We start from the raw sequence: 18468 nt of genomic DNA, 5'->3' as shown, positions 1-18468 counted from the left end.
TGGGCCAAAGGCAGGCGCCAAACCGCTGCACCACCCAGGGATCCCTATCTTGCTGTTTTTAAGATTCTTTTCTTTATCACTAGATTTTGCTAATTTAATTACAATAAGTCTTGGTGTTGGTCTGTTTTTGTTTTGTTTTGTTTTAAATTTTGGTGGAAGTTCTTTGTGCCTCCTGGATGTGGATGTCTGTTAACTGTCCCAGGCTAGGGAAATTTTGAGCTATTTTTTCAAATAAATTTTCTGTCTCCTTTCTCTCTCTTCTTTTGGGACTCTTATATTATAAATGTTATTATGTCTGATGGAGTCATTGAGTTCACCAGGTCTATTCTTGTGCTGTATAATTCTTCTTTCTCTCTTTTGTTCAGCTTCACTACTTCCCATTGGTTTGTCTTCTATATCACTAATTTATTCATCTGCTTCATCCAGCCTGATGTTCATTGGATCAAGTGCATTTCTAATCTCATTTATTATACCCTTCATCTCTTCTTGATTCTTTTTTTTTAACTCTTTTATCTTTATGGTAAGGATCTCACTGATGTCTTCTATTCATTTCTCAAGCCCACTATTCTTATGAGTGTTGCTTTAAATTTCTCTACCAGGCAAGTTACTCTTATCCATTTTACTTTCATCTCTAGCCATGCTCTTATCTTATTCTTTTGTTTGGGATAAATTCCTCCATTTTGGCATTTTTTCCCTAAGTCTCTGCCTTCTCTGCATTAGAAAAGCCAGTAATATCTCTTGCTCTTGAAAGTAATGGCATTATAAAGAAGTAGTCCTGCAATGCCCAGGGTCTGATGCTTCAAAGGAGTGTCACCAGTGTGTGTTGCATGACCTCTGTTGTTTTGTTTTGGCTGCTCTATCCTTCAGGCCAGTCATCTGCTGATTCTCTCCTTGCATACTATAGTCAGCATCTGTGGCCTGAATGTGGTGAGTTTTAACTAGTTGTGTTCTGGTCTGCTTGTGAAATGAGACTTGTCACCACCTCTACCATAACTGAGGCCCTGCAGAACTCTCTGGTTGGGAGAAGTGGTGCACAAAGGGGTTTGTGCTAGTCTTCTGGGAGAGGAGCCTGCTGTGCTGGGACTGAGGCAAGTGTGACTGAAAAGGGCAATCTCACCAGAGCACAGGGGAAGGGCTTAGAGTATGTAAATTAGGGAGCCAGTGTCTGGGCTGGGCTGTTTCCCACAGGTGACTCTGCATTTATATTGAAAGGCAGCAGAGGAAAATACCACTGGCCAACTCTTTCATTCCCTGAGAGGTATCTCCATAAAAGCTGCCTCTCAGGGATGCAGTCTAAGAAGAGTGAATAACCTCCCCACTGTGTGCCCCAGGTTTTCCTCAGATTGCTGTTTCCAGGCTTTCATCCCCAAGTTGTTTGCCTGCTTTCTTTCCAGGAGTAGGGTAGTGCTCTTCAGGCTCTATCCTTCAGCCAAGCTTGCTGACCTTTAAACCTCCAGACTTTAAGCCTTGCTGATTGCATGAAGTCATGAAATTCAACACCTCTCATTTTCCAAACCAATGGCTTTGGGGAAATGTCCCCCTTGTGCATTTCCTTGTCTGTTCCTCTTTCTCTCTCTCTCTCCCTTCTCCATGACCATAGCTCCCCCACCTCCATAGCACAAGCAGTTTGTTTCTCCCTGAAAACACATTTCTTCACTTCTTACCTTTGTGGATGTGACGACTTCTTTCTCTTCAGTTGTGGAGTTTGTTCTGTCAGTCTTTAGATATTTTTCTGGGGTATTTAGGATGCTTTGATAGTTATCTAGTTGTGTTTATGGGAAGAGGCAAGCCTACAGTCCTCCTATTCCACTACCATCTTTCTCTGAAACTCTCCCATTAGGTCTTTAATAAATTCTTCTATAGTATTATCTTTTTCTTATATTATAGCAATTTTGTATTGTATACATTTGTCATGTTGCACTAGTTTTTAGGAAATTTCTCAAAAAATAAATAAAAAATAAATTTAAAAAAAGGAAATTTCTCCCAGTTTATCTTCCAAGTATCTACTAAATAAAAAATAAATAAATAAATAAATAAAATTCCAAACCACTTTCTTATCCTTAGAATATTCCTCTTTTACAGCATCCTGCTATTATTTCGATGACTTAATAATCTCTTCTCTCTCTGAGGACAATAATCATAATTACTTTGAAGTTTTTTTCTGGTCCCAGATTCCTTCTGATACCTCTGGTATCATTTCTTTCTATTTGTTACAGAGTATATTTTTTATAATAAAGCATTTCTTCACTGATGTTTTATATATTTTTTTTTACTGATGTCTTATTAACATTTAAAAATGAAATACTTGTGGATGATTGGAAGCTCTCTGCAGATATCACACTGGGGTGAAGACTGGAAATTTAAAGGAAATGCTGCTTATTAGTATTTTAGGTCTTTTTACTTTGGCTTATTAATTTCTCAAGGATTTTTTTTAATCCTTTGCTTGGGAAGTTCCAAACCTATGGACAAAATGCTAGAAGACAAACAAGGAAATGGCCTGGAATGCTCATCTTTTATTTCTGTGTCACTGAATCTTGAGTCTTTGATTAAGCCTCCAAAACTCAGGGAACTCCATGTTATATTGAAATGGGAAAAGAGAGTTACCAACTCTGCACTTGTTTTATGGAGCCTTTTGGACATGGCAGTTGCCAGGTCAGGTGGCAGTACCCAGCAATAATGGAAATCATATCCAATGTATAAAGCATGCCAAATGTATGTAGTGCTTTCTAGAGACTAGGATTAGAGAAGAGGAAATGGGCATTACATCTAACCTTTCAGAGAGCAGATTGGACTCTTTCTTTTTTTATTCCTTCTTTCTGTCTTCTTTTCTTAAAAATGTTTAATTTATTCATCTAGAAGAGAGAGAGCATGAGCAGTGGGGAGGGTCAGAAGGAGAGGGAGAAGCAGACTCCCTGCGAGCAGGGAACCCAATGCAAGGCTTGATCCTAGGACCCCAGGTTCATGACCTGAGCTGAAGGCAGACTCTTAACTGATTGAGCCACCCAAGGACTTATTTATTTATTTATTTATTTATTTATTTATTTATTTATTTATTTGAAAGAGAAGTGAGTGGAGGGAGGGAGAGGGAAAGAATCTCAAGCAGACTCCCTGAAGAGTACAGAGCCTAATTTGGGGCTTGATCTCATGACTCTGGGACCATGACCTGAGTCAAGATCAAGACATTCAACCAACTAGGCCACCCAAGTGCCCCTGGGCTTGTTCTTTAGAACTGTGAAACATCTCTTTGAAGCTCCTAGATATAGATTATGAGCAGGAGAAGGGTTAGCAGGAGGAAGAATAAGGGTCTAGTTAGCAGCTGGGATACATGACCAGCAGAAGACTACTTTGAACCTATAAATGTAAGGTAACATTATTACAGGACTTATTTGGTTCTCTTAACAGCCCAAGAGATTGCTGCCAGTTTTCCTAAAATGAAAAAGAAGGAATCACATGGAGGTTAAGAGATTTCCCTACTATTTTAGTAGTCAATCCAGGTCTACTGCAGCCTGGATTAATGATCATCATTCTCTAACCTTTACCTCTTATCATCTGCAGCCTCACTGTCCCCCCATGGCTTTTTACCCTCAATCCTTCTCAACAATCCTGACCTATCAGCCCAATGAGACCACTCTCAAGCAAAGTCTGGTGCAACACTGCTCATACTATGTTTCTACTCTATTCAACACCTGCAGAGTCTCCCCAACTGGCTTCTAGATTGCATATGAATGTCTCAGCCTGGAGACTATATGCCCTTCTTCTCTCTCATTTCTCTCTTATTCTTTAATTTAACCAATTTTCTAAACATACTGAATTTTCCCCAAGCTTTTGTAAACTCCCATTACTATTTTCCCAGTGCAAGCATTGCTCTCCATGATGCACTTTATAGGTTTCCATCTCTTAGTCCCTCCATGAGTGAACATTCTGTGGTAGGAGGGGTATCCAGAGCTTCTTGACATCTCCCCTGCAGGGGTTGTGAGAGTGCTCTCTGTAAAGGGCCAACTCCACCACTCATAGATCCAGCCTCACTATCGCTCAAAAGCATCTTCTAAGTAGTAGACTCTGATCCAGTTCAGTTGGTGGAGGAATTGGAAAAAGGAAATATCAGTGGGAACCGTATCCATGTTCCCACATAAATGTATTACCACTGAATGTAGAGTAAATTAGAATGTTTGACATAGATATTCCAAATAGTTTTCCACTTTTGTCTTGAAAATTTTCAAATGTGGGATGCCTTGGTGGCTCAGTGGTTGAGTGTCTGCCTTTGGCTCCAGTTTTGATCCCGCAGTCCCGGATCGAGTCCCGCATTGAGCTCCCTGCATGGAACCTACTTCTCCCTCTGCCTATGTCTCTGCCTCTCTCTCTTTGTCTCTCATGAATAAATAAAATCTTTAAAAAATATATTTTTTCAAATGTAAAGAAAAGCTGAAGGAATAGTGCAATAGATGCCTGCTTACCCTTAACATAGATTAACTTGGGTTTTATGAAGGTTAAAAACTTTTATTTATTAAAAAAATAATTGTATGCTAATTTGAACAGTTGTATAAAAAATGGCTTGAAAATTCCCTTTTGATATCCTTAAAGAGCTTGGATTCCATTAAATCCGCTTTCTCTTCAAACCTCTTAACCTCAGACTGGAGTTGAGAAAGAAATATGGCTAAGGTTCCCTCAAATCATTCTTGGAGCCCAGACAATATGCTGGACCTCTGAGCAAATAAGCAGGTTGCTGGTAACAGTAACAAGACAAAGCTGTGGGTAATGAAAATTCCTTCCACGTGGCATCCCTTCACTCCTGTAAATTCCGGTTCCTCAGTTGTTCACGTGTTTTCATTGAGTAAGTCATACTGAGCTAGTTTGATTTATCATAGGATGGTCTAAATTAACTATTAACTTTTCCGCATTTACTTTCTCTCTTTAAACACACACACACATTCTTTTCTGCTAACATGTTGAATAAGTTGCAGACAACACAGCATGTCACCTCTGAATGTTTCAGAGACACTCCCTAAGAATGAAAGCACTCTACTCCCCACTCACAATACCACTAAATCATTTGGTATCTAATCTATAGTAAAAAATTTTCCAGTTGCATTTGAAATGTCTTCCATTTCTGTGTTATTTTGATCTAAGAATCAAGGCTTACCCTTGATTTAGGTCTTTTAGGTCACTTCTGAACTAAATTAGCACCCTTCTTTTTGATTTGTTGTGTTTGTCATGACATTTACTTCTGTGAGGATCCCAGGCTGGCATCTACTAAATGGTAGAATGTCCCACGTTCTGGAATACCTGATTGTTCCATCATGATTAGACATATGTTGAACAGCTTTTGGCAGTAATGTCTCATTCATGAAATAATTTTGATTAAGCATTAAATACTAAGTATTGCATTTTCTGCTGTTGTGAAAAGGAGTCCTCATCATAATGGACATGCATTCCTTGGCTTCCAACAAAATTAACAAGCAATATTAACATATATGAATCTCTTCCTCTGAATGGGAAGTGATGTCTCTCACATTTGAATCCATGCTGCCTTTGTGTTTAAAAATTCAGCTCAGTAATCAGTCTTGGATAAGAATTTTATTCATAGGGCAGCCCCGGTGGCACAGCGGTTTAGCGCTGCCTGCAGCCCAGCACGTGATCCTGGAGACATGGGATCGAGTCCCATGTCGGGCTCTCTGTGTGGTGCCTGCTTCTCCCTCTGCCTGTGTCTCTGCCTCTCTCTGTCTCTATGAATAAATAAAATAAAATCTTAAAAGAAAAAATTAAAAAAAAAGAATTTTATTCGTATTGTTCTTATATTCTCCAAAAGATCCAAGATGGCATATGTGAATCTAAATTTTTTACTTGCAGCCCTTGAGAAAAATAGAATCCAAATTTTGATATAACAGAAATTAATGGTAGTTGAGATAAGTTATTAAGTGCTATTTAGTTTCTTGTCGATCATTTTCTTTTCTTTTTCTTTTTCTTTTTCTTTTTCTTTTTCTTTTTCTTTTTCTTTTTCTTTTTCTCTTTCTTTCTTTCTTTCTTTCTTTCTTTCTTTCTTTGTCTGATATGGGGCAGATCGTGTGGGATTTCTTAATAGAGTACCATATGAGTGATGATACATTTATCTAAAACCAGACTCAGTGTTGGGAAGCACCCTCAAGATGATGTAATACAGTGTTAAAATTTACTGCACCAACTCCCTGCAGGGAACTGGTCCCCAGTGACCATAGTGACATCCATTATCAGAGGCATCCATTGACATTTTTGAGTTAAAATTTCCCCTTATTTTCATATATCAATATAGGTTCTAGTTCTTGTAAGCATGTATCTACCTTAAAACCCTTCAAATATTTGTAGATAGTTCTGTTTTCAGAAGAATTTTCTTCTCTGGTTTAAGTATTCTAAGCTTTTTCTCTGTCCCCTGAGTATTTCCTCTAAATGTGTGCTTTCTGCTTGCTTTCTTTTTAAAATGTGTGTTCCAATCCCCTCTCTTTCCTTCCATCTCTCATTTCCTTCCTCAGGCAACAATTTGGGTCCACCATGTACAAACCAGGCATGGGAACACCCAGGTGACTGTTTGTTATCAGGGAATTCACAAATCACAAAAGTGCAAGGAGAGGATCAGTGGAACAGATGGTGCTCACAGCAGTGAGTCAGCACCATGACTGGGATCAGGGATCCTATCATAGCCATTACAAAGGAGGAGGTAGTCACTGGACCCAGAAGAAGGAGAAGCTCAATTTTGTATGAGTGGTAATATTCTAGGGAGGGGTAGGCATGGCCTAAGTTCTGGATGGGGGAAGTGCAAGAGGAAGACATGCAAAGCTACAAAGCAGGGAAATATAAGGTGGCAGGAGTGTACAATGGAGAAGGCAGGAAGCTAGGCATAGAGAGCCTTCAGAGCTTTTCTCACTGGTTCGGATTATGCCTTGGGCATTTGGAAACTTCCAGAATGAGTTTCACATTACAGAGGAGTAACAAGACACACACACCTTTTAGAAGGATGTCTGATAGAAAATGCATTCACATATCTATATAAGAAATAAAGCACTTTCTCAACTAATCATCAGGTATACCAAGGAGGAAAAAAATGCAAAAAAAAAAAAAAAAAAACACATATTTTCCTTTTCTCTTAACACTTTAGTTTTTCTTACAGTACCTTAGCTGACTGTAAGCACAATATCACCATTGATTTCATTTTATTATTGTGTTTGCTCTTTAAATTTTTAAAAGGTTCCCTCACATGTATAACACCTTCTTCTTTGGGTTTGAGACCCAATTTTTATTTTTAGGAAAGTAAAGACATATCTGTGTCCTCCTTCCCAGCATTAGTATTCTTTGGATAACTCTCTGCGGGTAGAACAGATGTTTCAGGGAGGCCTGTGCCTGTTCTCCTGGCTTGGACCACATGTAGAAAACTAGGTGGACATGACAGCCCTTAGCTTTCACATACTGCAGTCACCACGCCTGTCAGTATGGTCATACCCATTAGGTTCCAGCACCTAGTGAGGCACTGGCATTGGACTGGCAAAGCAAATAGCTCCTGCTGTTTCCTGGGGGCTAAAGATACTCAATATATTATCACAAATAGTATTACATATCACTTTATTTAAATCAAATGACAGCAAAGGAGGAGTCTATCATCCTGCAGGATAAATGTCTCAAACTGTATGCAGACCATCTTGTTCAGTGGAGATCATAGCCCTCCTTTCTTAGTATATTTCTTCACAGAGATGATAGAGTCTTGCAGTCTTGCAGCCAGAACTCCTCTCCTCTGTCACCTCAGGGGACTTTAGGCTGAAACCAGACACTTTATACCAAACATTCAAGTAATAGACTTATTAGACTTATTCTCCCTAGGTTTAACTCTCCAGCCAGTGTGACCTTGACTAATTTTGCTGAGCTCATCTAAGTATATACTTCTCCAAAATGTATTCCCTCTCTCTGGTTCTCTGGACTATGAGCTTCTTTTCATCTTTGTGTTCCCAGCTCTTGCATAGTACAAGGCCCAGGCTCTGTTCTTTAGTCCTGTCGGTTTGGGGTGAATTGTTGAAGGAATCACTGCAGGAGCACATCCTCAAGGCTACTATGCTCTCACCATCATCCTACTTCATGCTACTTTTCCTCCTTCCTCTGCCTTTTGTTCTATTTGGGCCCTTGGATGGATTAGATAATGCCTACCTCCACTGGTGATAGTAATCTTTACTCAGTTCACCAATTCATATGCTAATGTATTCTGAGATATCCTAACAGACACACCCCATTAGAAACGACAAATACCCACCATTTGCTTCCACGTGGATGGAACTGGAGGGTATTATGCTGAGTGAAATAAGTCAATCAGAGAAGGACAAACAGTGTATGTTCTCACTCATTTGGGGAATATAAATAATAGTGAAAGGGAATATAAGGGAAGGGAGAAGAAATGTGTGGGAAATATCAGGAAGGGAGACAGAACATGGAAGACTCCTAACTCTGGGAAACGAAGTAGGGGTGGTGGAAAGGGAGGAGGGCGGGGGGTGGGGGGGAATGGGTGACGGGCACTGAGGGGGACACTTGACGGGATGAGCAATGAGTGTTTTCTGTATGTTGGTAAAGTGAACACCAATAAAAATTAATTTATTAAAAAAAAAAAAGACACACCCGGAAATAGTGTTTTACCAGCTCTCTGGATTTATTTTAGCCCAGTATAGTTGATGCATAAAGTTAACCATCACAACTCCCCAGTGGGCGGTCACCCAATTTATATCTGAAAACATACAATAATTAAGCAGGTCTCCCTGAGAAAGGCAGAACATGTAGCTGTTTGGTTAAAAAGCTCCTCCTTCTGTTTTTCTGCAAGATTCCTGTACTCAAGGATTATGCAGAAGAATTAAGCCTAAGCCTTAGGGGAGAACCATGCAGGTATGACCTTATGTATATGTAAAACAAGTCCTTATTGTTCCTTAACATGTTTATTAGAATAGATAAATTGGGCCATAATAGATATATGCCAAGTCTTGCACTGAGGGGTAGGGATACATGGTGAGCAAAATAGACATGGAAACATTCATCCTTATGGAACAAGGAGAAAAGAGTGGAGGAAAAGCCATTAATCTCACACTCATAGAAAACATACTTACAGAGGTTGGTAAGTACCATATACAGGTGTCATGAAATGTATAATGGATAGAATTTCTCTGATTAGGAAAATCAGAGGAGACTTCACTGGACAACTGCTAGATGTGAAAGGGAGGGGAAGAGCATTCATGCAGAGAAAATAGTATGACAGGGCATGAAGCCTGGAGGGAGCACAGCCTATTGAAGGAACTAAAGGCCAGTGAATCTAAGGAGGAGAATGATGAGGAGCATGTTGATGGGTGGGCCTGGAGAAGTGGGCTGGGAATAGCTTACCTAAGGCTTCTAGATGATAATAGCTATGGAAAGCCATTGGGAATGGAGGATGCAGTGAACAAAATTGTGTGCCAAATCTCTTCCCTTTGAGGGTTCCTGTATAAGAGGAGTTATAGCTCATGACCAAGAATAGTATGTGCACCCTCCCCATTGAGATAGTTTAGTATCTTATGAGAGCAGCTCTCCCTCCCTGCCTGTCTTATCTTGAACTGTCATGACAGAGTACAGTAGATTGGATGGTTTAAACAACAGACATTTATTTTCTCAAGTTCCTGGAAGCTGGGAATTTACTATCAAGGTCCTGACTGATGCATTTGCCAGGTAAGGGCCCCCTCCCAGGTGGTAGATACCTGTCTTCTTGTTATGTCAATACATGGTATTGAGAGAAATTCTGGTCTCTCTTCCTCTTTTTATAAGAATATTCCTCCCATCATGGGGGCTCTATCCTCATGACCTCATCAAACCCTAATTCCCTCCCAGAGGCCTCTCCTGCAAATGCTACCACCTTGCGAGTTTAGGGCTTCAACATACGAATTTTGGGGAAACACTGACATTCAGTCCATAACACAACCCTTTCAAAGACCATTAAGAAAAAGGCCAACAATGGCAATAACGATAATAGCTGACCTTTTTGTAGCACTTTCAATGTACTTGGGATGCTTCTAGGTGTTTTACATATATTCATTTATCCTCCCAGTAATGGCTTAAGAAAAAAAAAAAAAAACACGTACAAGTCCAACCACCCTCTGTAAAAAGGACTTAATACCAAAATTATTGTACTTCAATTTATCTGAGTGGGATATTGGTTAACCAAACACCCAGACTCACTGCTTCCACTTCCACCTCACCTTTTCTTTTCCTTGGCTACAACCTAAGTCTTATCTCAGCAGTTCAGATTCTTAGCTAGCACTTTCTTCTCAGAGGTCACCCCGATGAAAAGTCCTGTCTAGGTCCCACTATGACTAGCCCCATACCAATGGGTCCATGCGATCTCTCTTGTTTACCAGTGCATTTGTACCCCCAAACCCAGTGTGGGGGTCACATAAAGATTAAAAAATACTTGTGGAATAGGGATCCCTGGGTGGCGCAGTGGTTTGGTGCCTGCCTTTGGCCCAGGGCGTGATCCTGGAGACCCGGGATCGAATCCCACATCGGGCTCCCGGTGCATGGAGCCTGCTTCTCCCTCTGCCTATGTCTCTGCATCTCTCTCTCTCTGTGTGTGTGACTATCATAAATAAATAAAAATTTAAAAAATAAAAATAAAAAAAAAATAAAAAATAAAAAATACTTGTGGAATAAATGCTTGTTTTTTTGGCCTTGGCATTTGCCAAGCATGTCCAAGGCTGGGTGTATTTCTGCCAGAAGAAATATTTGAATCAAATATCTTGCTCAAATATTTCCCACATAAGCATATTCCTAGTTAGCCATTAACATCTGTCAAACCATGCTCCTAATTCTACTTCCTAGAATTAACCTTTGCATATTAAGGTCCTTCAAATATTTGAAAATGTAATCCCATTACCAATAAATCTTTCATTTTCAAGATTAAAAATCATTTGTTGTCTTCTCCCAATGAGATTCCCTCTATTACTCTTGTTGGACATAAGTGTTTTTATCCATCTCATTCCTCAGAATATTCAACCTTACTAACAATTTCCCCTGGAAATCTTCCTGCTCAGTGATGAATATTTAAAAATAAGTTTTCCAGGATCCCTGGGTGGCGCAGCAGTTTAGCGCCTGCCTCTGGCCCAGGGTGTGATCCTGGAGACCCGGGATCGAATCCCACGTCGGGCTCCCGGTACATGGAGCCTGCTTCAACCTCTGCCTGTGTCTCTGTCTCTCTCTCTCTGTCACTGTGTGCCTATCATAAATAAATAAAAAAAAATAAGTTTTCCAACCATGAAATGATATAGTCAATTCAGTGCCCAATGCTGGACCACCTTTGCTGCCCTTAATAGGGATAAAAGACTTCTATGCAGCATAAGGCAATACTAGCAATTTTTTTATTTTAGTTTTTTTATTTATTATTTTTTTGATGGCTTAAAGTTTGTTTGCAGCCCAAATTCTGAGGCCTTTTCTCAAATGATTTCCTTCTACATGATTGATTTCTTCTTATTCATTTCTTATGTACTTAATTTTTACTTTTTATCCTTTTAAAGTTTCCTCTTAGTTTATCAGAATAACCTGGGGAGAATATTTTGGGCATTAACGTCACCTAAGATATTCCCCTCACTCCATAGAATGCTCAACCCAATAGTTCATAGTGTTATGGTGTTTCCTATGTTTTCACCATTATAATGCTGGGAAGTGTGTTCTCAGCTGATATTAACTTCTATTCTGTGAACATGACTTCAGTCCTTTTTAAACCTCTGTACTGCTCAACATATAGCTGCCACACTTCTTCACTGACCACAGGATTCAGTGTTCAAAATTAAGGCATATGGGCTCTTTTTGGCCTTTCTCTGACCAGCAATTCTGGTAGCTCTCTCTTGAACAGATGTGGCATTGTTTGCCATAACCTTTCTCTCACTGATTCCATCTTACTCCTAGTAATTAGAGTATCCTTTCTAAAGGCTTAACATCTACCCAATAACTCTTTATTCTCACCTTTGAGGAGAGATTGTTAGATTTATCAGTTTGTCCCAAACCTACCATTTCCCTGTTAGGAAAATCGTAACAGCATATGCCATACCATACTACTATTCCATAACCACTACTTCCTCTGCACTTACAGGAATTTTCTAGTTAACATCTATATGGAGGTAATTTTCTTGAACCTGAAACTTTAAACCTAATTGTAATAATAAATGTCACCTTCCACAGCTAAAGCCTCCTAGAAGTCCATTTTAGCTTTACATTTGCCTGCTATTAGCGCCCCCTGGATCTCTCATTATTTCTAAAGCTCACTAGAGAACATCATCTCCAGTTCTAAAATTCTCCTGCCTCCCATTGTTTTTCTGGGCTTCACTTAGGATTAACATTTATTTCTATCTTTAACTTTTTATATCCAACCAAATTCTAAGACTTGGTAATCCTACCTACCTGGCAGCTGTGTCCTCCTTTTAAATTCCAAGGTCAATTCAGGTTCTTATATCCTCTTACCTGGGGCATTCCCAATGTCTCCAGATCCTGCCACTAGCTTCTCTTCCCATCCGTTGCAGCAGATCCAGTTTGCTGAAGCACAGATTTTATTCTGGTATTTTCTTTTTCAAAAGCTTTCAGAGATTCTCCATTTCCTATAGAATCAAGTGTTATATTTTTGCCTCTTCTTGGCCAAAGTGTGTTAAATCTACATGGAAATCTTCATTCTGTCACCCAGTTCACATTCCTTTGGTGTCAGACTGAAGTTTATGACTTGATTCATTCTACTCATCAAGCATGTTTATTGCTTCCATTCAGAAGGCTGGGAAAACTTAAAAGGGAAGCAACAAGAAGCTGGGTTAGACTCTCAGGCCAGACAACTCCTTGAAATGTATTTTCCTTATTAACAGAATGGAAATATCTATTATAAAATATTAGTAGGATAGTAAAATGTGACTGAAAGTCCTGACAGCAGTGCCCAGAATGTGATAAACACTTGCAATACATTACTATAAATAATAATTAAACCAGACACAATGCAAAATGTCCCTGGTAGAGTTGGTGTGCAGTAAACAGACAATAAATAATATTTGTCATTCATCATCATTTGTTGTCATCATCATCATTCTTCTTATCATTCTACCCTTTTCAATTACAAACTTATTCCTTTTGATAGAAAAGGTATAAATAGTAGTTGAAATAGCATTTAACTCAGGAAAGTGAAAATTCAATGACTGGTTAGAGGCTGTAATTCTTTCAGCTATTTCCACAGCGGGAATTTAATCAAGAATAACAATATTCTGGGTTTTGATTTTATTTCACTCTGTGTGTATGATATTGGAGACTAGAGAACATTTTTTTCTCCTTGTGATCACTCTCCTACTGAGTGGATCCTCTGTTATCTTTCAGAAAATAGGTGAAGAGTCAGGATAAATGGTCAAAGAGCCTACAGAGAATTTTAGAGAGCAAAAAGGCAAGTTGAAAGCTTCTAGGACCATTGTTCTGAAGGAGACACCATGTGACAATGACATTTGTTCAAGTTTTTTGGATTTTCTCAAGGTTTAATAATTCTCCTTTATTCCTATTATTCTACTGTGTGCTTACACCTTCTCTCTTCCATTCTCTCTCTTTCTTCAATAGATATTTCCACTCTTGTTCTGAATTTTCTCTTAGAAACTCTTTTCATCTCTAAGGACATCTTTAGCTCTTCCTTCTCTACTTACTTTTTTTTTTTTTTTACCTCCCCTCCTCTTTTGCTTTTAATTCTTACTATATAGATTTGAATATTATTTTAAATCTTTTATCTGTTAGAGAGGATTTTCATGTCTCTTAAAAGAAATGAATTTATAATCTTTTGTTACTCTTCTCTGTGATCCTTGTTGTTTTTCCCCCTTTCTGATTAGTAATTATCTTTTTTTTAAAAAAATATTTTATTTATTTATTCATGAGAGACACACAGAGACACAGGCAGAGACACAGGCAGAGAGAGAAGCAGGCTCCATGCAGGGAGCCCAATGTGGGACTCCATCCTGGGACTCCAGGATCACAGGCCAAAGGCAGGCGCTTAATCACTGGGCACTTAATCAGGCATCCCTGATTAGTAATTTTCATTTTTGGAAAGGATGTTTTACCCTAAAAACATTGTTTTTGCTAAATAGGTGACTTTATATGAGTTTGTGTATGATTAAAAAGATTAAAACAATATATTACAGATGCATACCTATGGTGGGTCTACTTTATGAGTACATAGTTACAACATGTGAGCTCTACTGATGTCAGAAATTATCATAGGTGCTGTATTCATCATCTCCAAGTATGACAATGACTCTTCAAACAATTTTTGCCCATATTTTTCAGGTGAGAAAACTTATGTTAAGAAAGATTATTATTGGGTGCCTGGGTGTTTGACTTTGACTGGTTGGCGCAGGTCATGATCTCAGGGTTCTGTAATGGAATCCTGCATCAGGCTCCCTGCAGGGATCCTGTTTCTCCCTCTGCCTGTGTCTCTGCCTCTCTCTCTGTGTCTCTCATGAATAAATAAACACAATATTTTGAAAAAAAGAAAGATTATTATTCGGGGAGCACAAGACTGAGAGGTGGCAGAGACCAGCTTCAACCCAATGGTGGCAGAGTCTAAATTTCCTCAAACTGGGGGATACTGAAGTGTGGCTGGAAGAGCAGAAAACCTCAGGGTTGGCCTAGGGCTTTCATTTACTTCTAATGTAAGTTACCTAAAACATTAGTTTATATTAAAACAAACACAATGTGTCATACAATATACTGCAGAGTTTTCATGAATTTTAAAGCTACAGTAGGTCATTTTGAAGTCATCAGGGCAGCAACATTTTTGTGGGTTTTTCATAATTATTTTTAACTTTTCATTTGGAATAACTATAAAATATATTCAAATAAATAATTATTTAAAATAAAAATACATTTATTTTAAATAATTGTAGGAAAATGCAACAGTAATGTAGAGAAGTCCTGTGTACCCCTCACCCACTTTCCCCCAAAGGCTGCATCTTGTATAACTACAGTGTCAAAACCAGGAGACTGAAAAAAAAAAAAACAAAAAAAAACAAAAAAAAAAACAGGAGACTGAAATTGCTATAGTGTGTTGATAGACATAGTTCAATGCCATTTTATCACATGTGTAGATTTCTGTACCCACAGCCTCAATTAAGATACAAAACGGTTCCATCACCACTAAGATCTCTCTCCTGTTGCCTTTTCATGATCACACCCTGCATTTCTAACCCCCAGCAACTGCTATTCTGTTTTCCATTTCTATACATTTCTTCCTTGGGGGCATATTATACAAGTGCAATCACACAATATATGACCTTTTGAGACTGGCAAATTGGCTTTTTTTTTTTTTTTCACTCAGTACAATGTCCTTAAGTATCATCCAAGTTGTAGAACGAGTAACTAGTTTATTCCTTTTTACTACTGAATGATATTCTCTAGTGTGGGTGTGCCAGAGCTTTCTTAACTGTATACTTGCTGAGAAAAATTTTAGTTGCCACCAGTTTTGGACTATTACAAATTAATCAACTATGAACATTATTGTACCAGCCTCTTAAGGCTGCTATCACAAAATGCCACAGACTGGGTAGTTTCAACAACAGAAATATATTTTCTTACAGTGTTGGAGGTCAGAAGTTTCATATAGAGATGCGGTCAGGGTTGCTTTCTGATGTTCCTAGCTTGCAGGTAGCATCTTCTCACTTTGTCTTCACATGAACTTTCTTCTTGGCGGGGTTGAGTGGGGAGTATGAGGTATTAAAAAATTCTCTATCTAAGGAAAATATCTTTCAAAAATGAAGATATGAGTAAGATATTGTTGGATTAATGAGTGAGAGAATTCATCACCAGCAGGGATGAACTACAAGAAACTTGAAAGGAATTTTTTCATGCTGAAGGAAAATTATACCAAATGGAAATTGTCCACTGAAGGATTGAAGAGCTCAGATAAATGTAAATATGTAGGGAAATTTAAAAGACTTCTTATTTCTTAATTTCTATAAAGGATAACTGGTCATTTAAAGAACAAGGAATAACAATGAGAATTAAATTTATAATATATATAGAAAATAATATGGGACAATTATAGTAAAAAGGACAAGAGAGAGTATTTGGAAGCATATACTCTTATAAGTTTCTAATATAATATGATACTTAAATAGTTTAATACTAGTTTATAGTAGACATTGATAAGTTAAAAGATGCATATTGTAAACCATAGAGTCACCAATTTAAAAAACACCAAGAAGTACAGCTTAAAAACAAATAAAGGAGATACAGTGAAATACGAAAAAATACTAAGTTGATCCAAAAGAAGACATAAAAGAAATAGAAGTAACACAGGACAGATAAAACAAACAGAGAACAAATAACATGATGGAAGACAAACAGAAACATATCTATAATCATGTCAAATGTAAATGGACCAAAAACTAGAATTAATTACCTAATATATCCATTTTTTCAATGGCAGTATTAGCACTGTTGATTATTTTGAAATCATGACAGTGGAATCATGTAAAGAGTGTGACAAATAAGAAGTATGCAAAAAATAAAATTTCATTTTTATTTTGTTGGTTTTTTTTGCACCAATTGTTTTAAATGAGTGTTTAAAATGGGAAGGCTGATGTAAAAAAAAATGTGCCAATTATCAGTATATTATTTATGCATTCCCCAAATAGATTTTGAAACTCTCAACTCAAGCAGTTTTCAAATTGAAAATATATAATTACTACTTTCAAGTCTGTCCCTTCCAGATTGGGCTTTTAGCTCCTGCTCTGTAGCTGACTCAGACTTCATCAGGGTGGGTGACAGAAAAGAAAGAGCTGGGCATGATCTGGTGCTGGGGTGACAAGGAAGGGACAGAAAGAGAGGCCTAGAGTCTCAGAGCATAGAAGCATGGATTATACTGCTCATCAGTAGTTTGGGTGGGTTTGATCTTAGAGCCAGATCATCAAACATTTCTCCTAAAATTATAGTCCATACTTTGGTAAGGCAAATAAAACACCAGTATTTTAGAATCTGTGCTCCCAAATTAAGAAATAAATTATAGCGTTGAGATTCTGCATCAATCTTAAATCATGAAACCCCTTCACTTTTGATATCTTTGAATATTAACTAAAAATTGTTTTTTTTCACTTGGCCCAATGTAATAGCTAGAAATAAAGGAATAGTGTTGCATATAAATATTCCTATTGAGTCATTATTCCTAATACAAGTGCCTAAAAGTACCTGCCATGCCATTGCTTTTCTCCCCAAATTGTGTGTGTGTGTCTGTTGTGTCTGTGTCTGTGTAGTATATGAACAAGAGAAATGAAGAGAGAAAAGAGAGAGAGGAAGAGAAGGAGAGGGTATCTTGCCACCTGGCACAACATTTCTTCTCTGTTTCTGTCTACTGTTGGTGCTGAGAAGTGAAGCTTCCTTTAGTACATGGAGTTGCCCCCATGAAATCCTGGAACATCTTTAGTTCTCAGGATGATGGCTTTCCTGGCTGTAAAGTTTCTCTGGGGATTGTCAGAGCTGGGTTCCACACTGACCTTCACTCCCCTTTCCACCTTTGTAACCTGTTAGCTCAGAGAGCCATGCCATGTAAGACTTAGACAAGTCACTATCCTGCACTTTTGTATATTGAACTCCTCTCTGACACTTTTATTCTACTTCCATGGGATCTGCTCTGTCTTTCTCTAGCTCCAAGTTTCTTTCTTTCTTTTTTTTTTTTTTTAAGATTTTATTTATTTATTCATGAGAGACACAAAGAGAGAGAGGCAGAGACACAGGTAGAGGGAGAAGCAGGCTCCATGCAGGGAGCCCCATGCGGAACTCGATCCCGGGACTCCAGGACCAGGCCCTGGGCTGAAGGCAGTGGTAAGCTGCTGAGCTGCCTGGGCTGCCCCTAGCTCCAAGTTTCAATAGGACAGGAAGATCTGGACAGGGACTTCTGCAGTGCCACCTCATTTAGTTAATGCATACAGCAGGTGTGCACCTGCATCTCCAAACCTCTGAGAGCCAGAAATGTTCACTGACTCCTTTTTAATCAAGTAAAGTATGACCACCACTCCATCACTCAGTTTAATCCTAGTCATTCCTGGGCAGGACCTTACTAACCCCCCAGGAATCCAGGGATTTCTACAGGTCTGTGGACTAGAGAAAGACCTTTAGTCCACAGAGAGCCTCATAGTTCAGGTCTCTGTACCCAAAGATCATAGTCTCATTCTTCTAGTGCATACTGTGGTCTCACGATTAACTGGTGAGTCTGAGAATACTGGGCAAGGCATCCAGCCAGTCTTTCAGATAAGGGCTGTCAGATTGCCAGCAACAGTTTGTACCCCTTCATCATCTCAGTGGCCCGAATTTCACCTATGTGTGAATGCACCTAGAGAAATGCTCTTTCTGTTTGCCAGCCTTACTCCCGTATTAGGAGAGCAACACCCCATCAGTTAGACTCATCTCTTGTGACAGAGGCATATAATGCATCATTCTAAAAGTCTA

The 18468-nt window shown here is 38.6% G+C and overlaps 1 protein-coding gene and 1 non-coding gene across 3 annotated transcripts in view; one reads left to right on the top strand and one right to left on the bottom strand.

The window, feature by feature from the left end:
- GABRG3 (gamma-aminobutyric acid type A receptor subunit gamma3) overlaps positions 1-18468 on the top strand; it is a 675209-nt gene that overhangs the window by 175417 nt on the left and 481324 nt on the right. The gene's annotated exons all lie outside the window — the stretch shown is intronic.
- LOC112907126 (small nucleolar RNA SNORD29) lies at positions 4802-4868 on the bottom strand. Its single transcript, XR_003232709.1, has one exon. It is a non-coding gene; the product is annotated as a small nucleolar RNA SNORD29 (small nucleolar RNA).

This window comes from Vulpes vulpes, chromosome 14, assembly GCF_048418805.1.
Source record: "Vulpes vulpes isolate BD-2025 chromosome 14, VulVul3, whole genome shotgun sequence".
NCBI classification, from domain to species: Eukaryota; Metazoa; Chordata; class Mammalia; order Carnivora; family Canidae; genus Vulpes; species Vulpes vulpes.
Note: the sequence above shows the minus strand (reverse complement) of the source record. Positions and strands in the feature narration are given on the sequence as shown.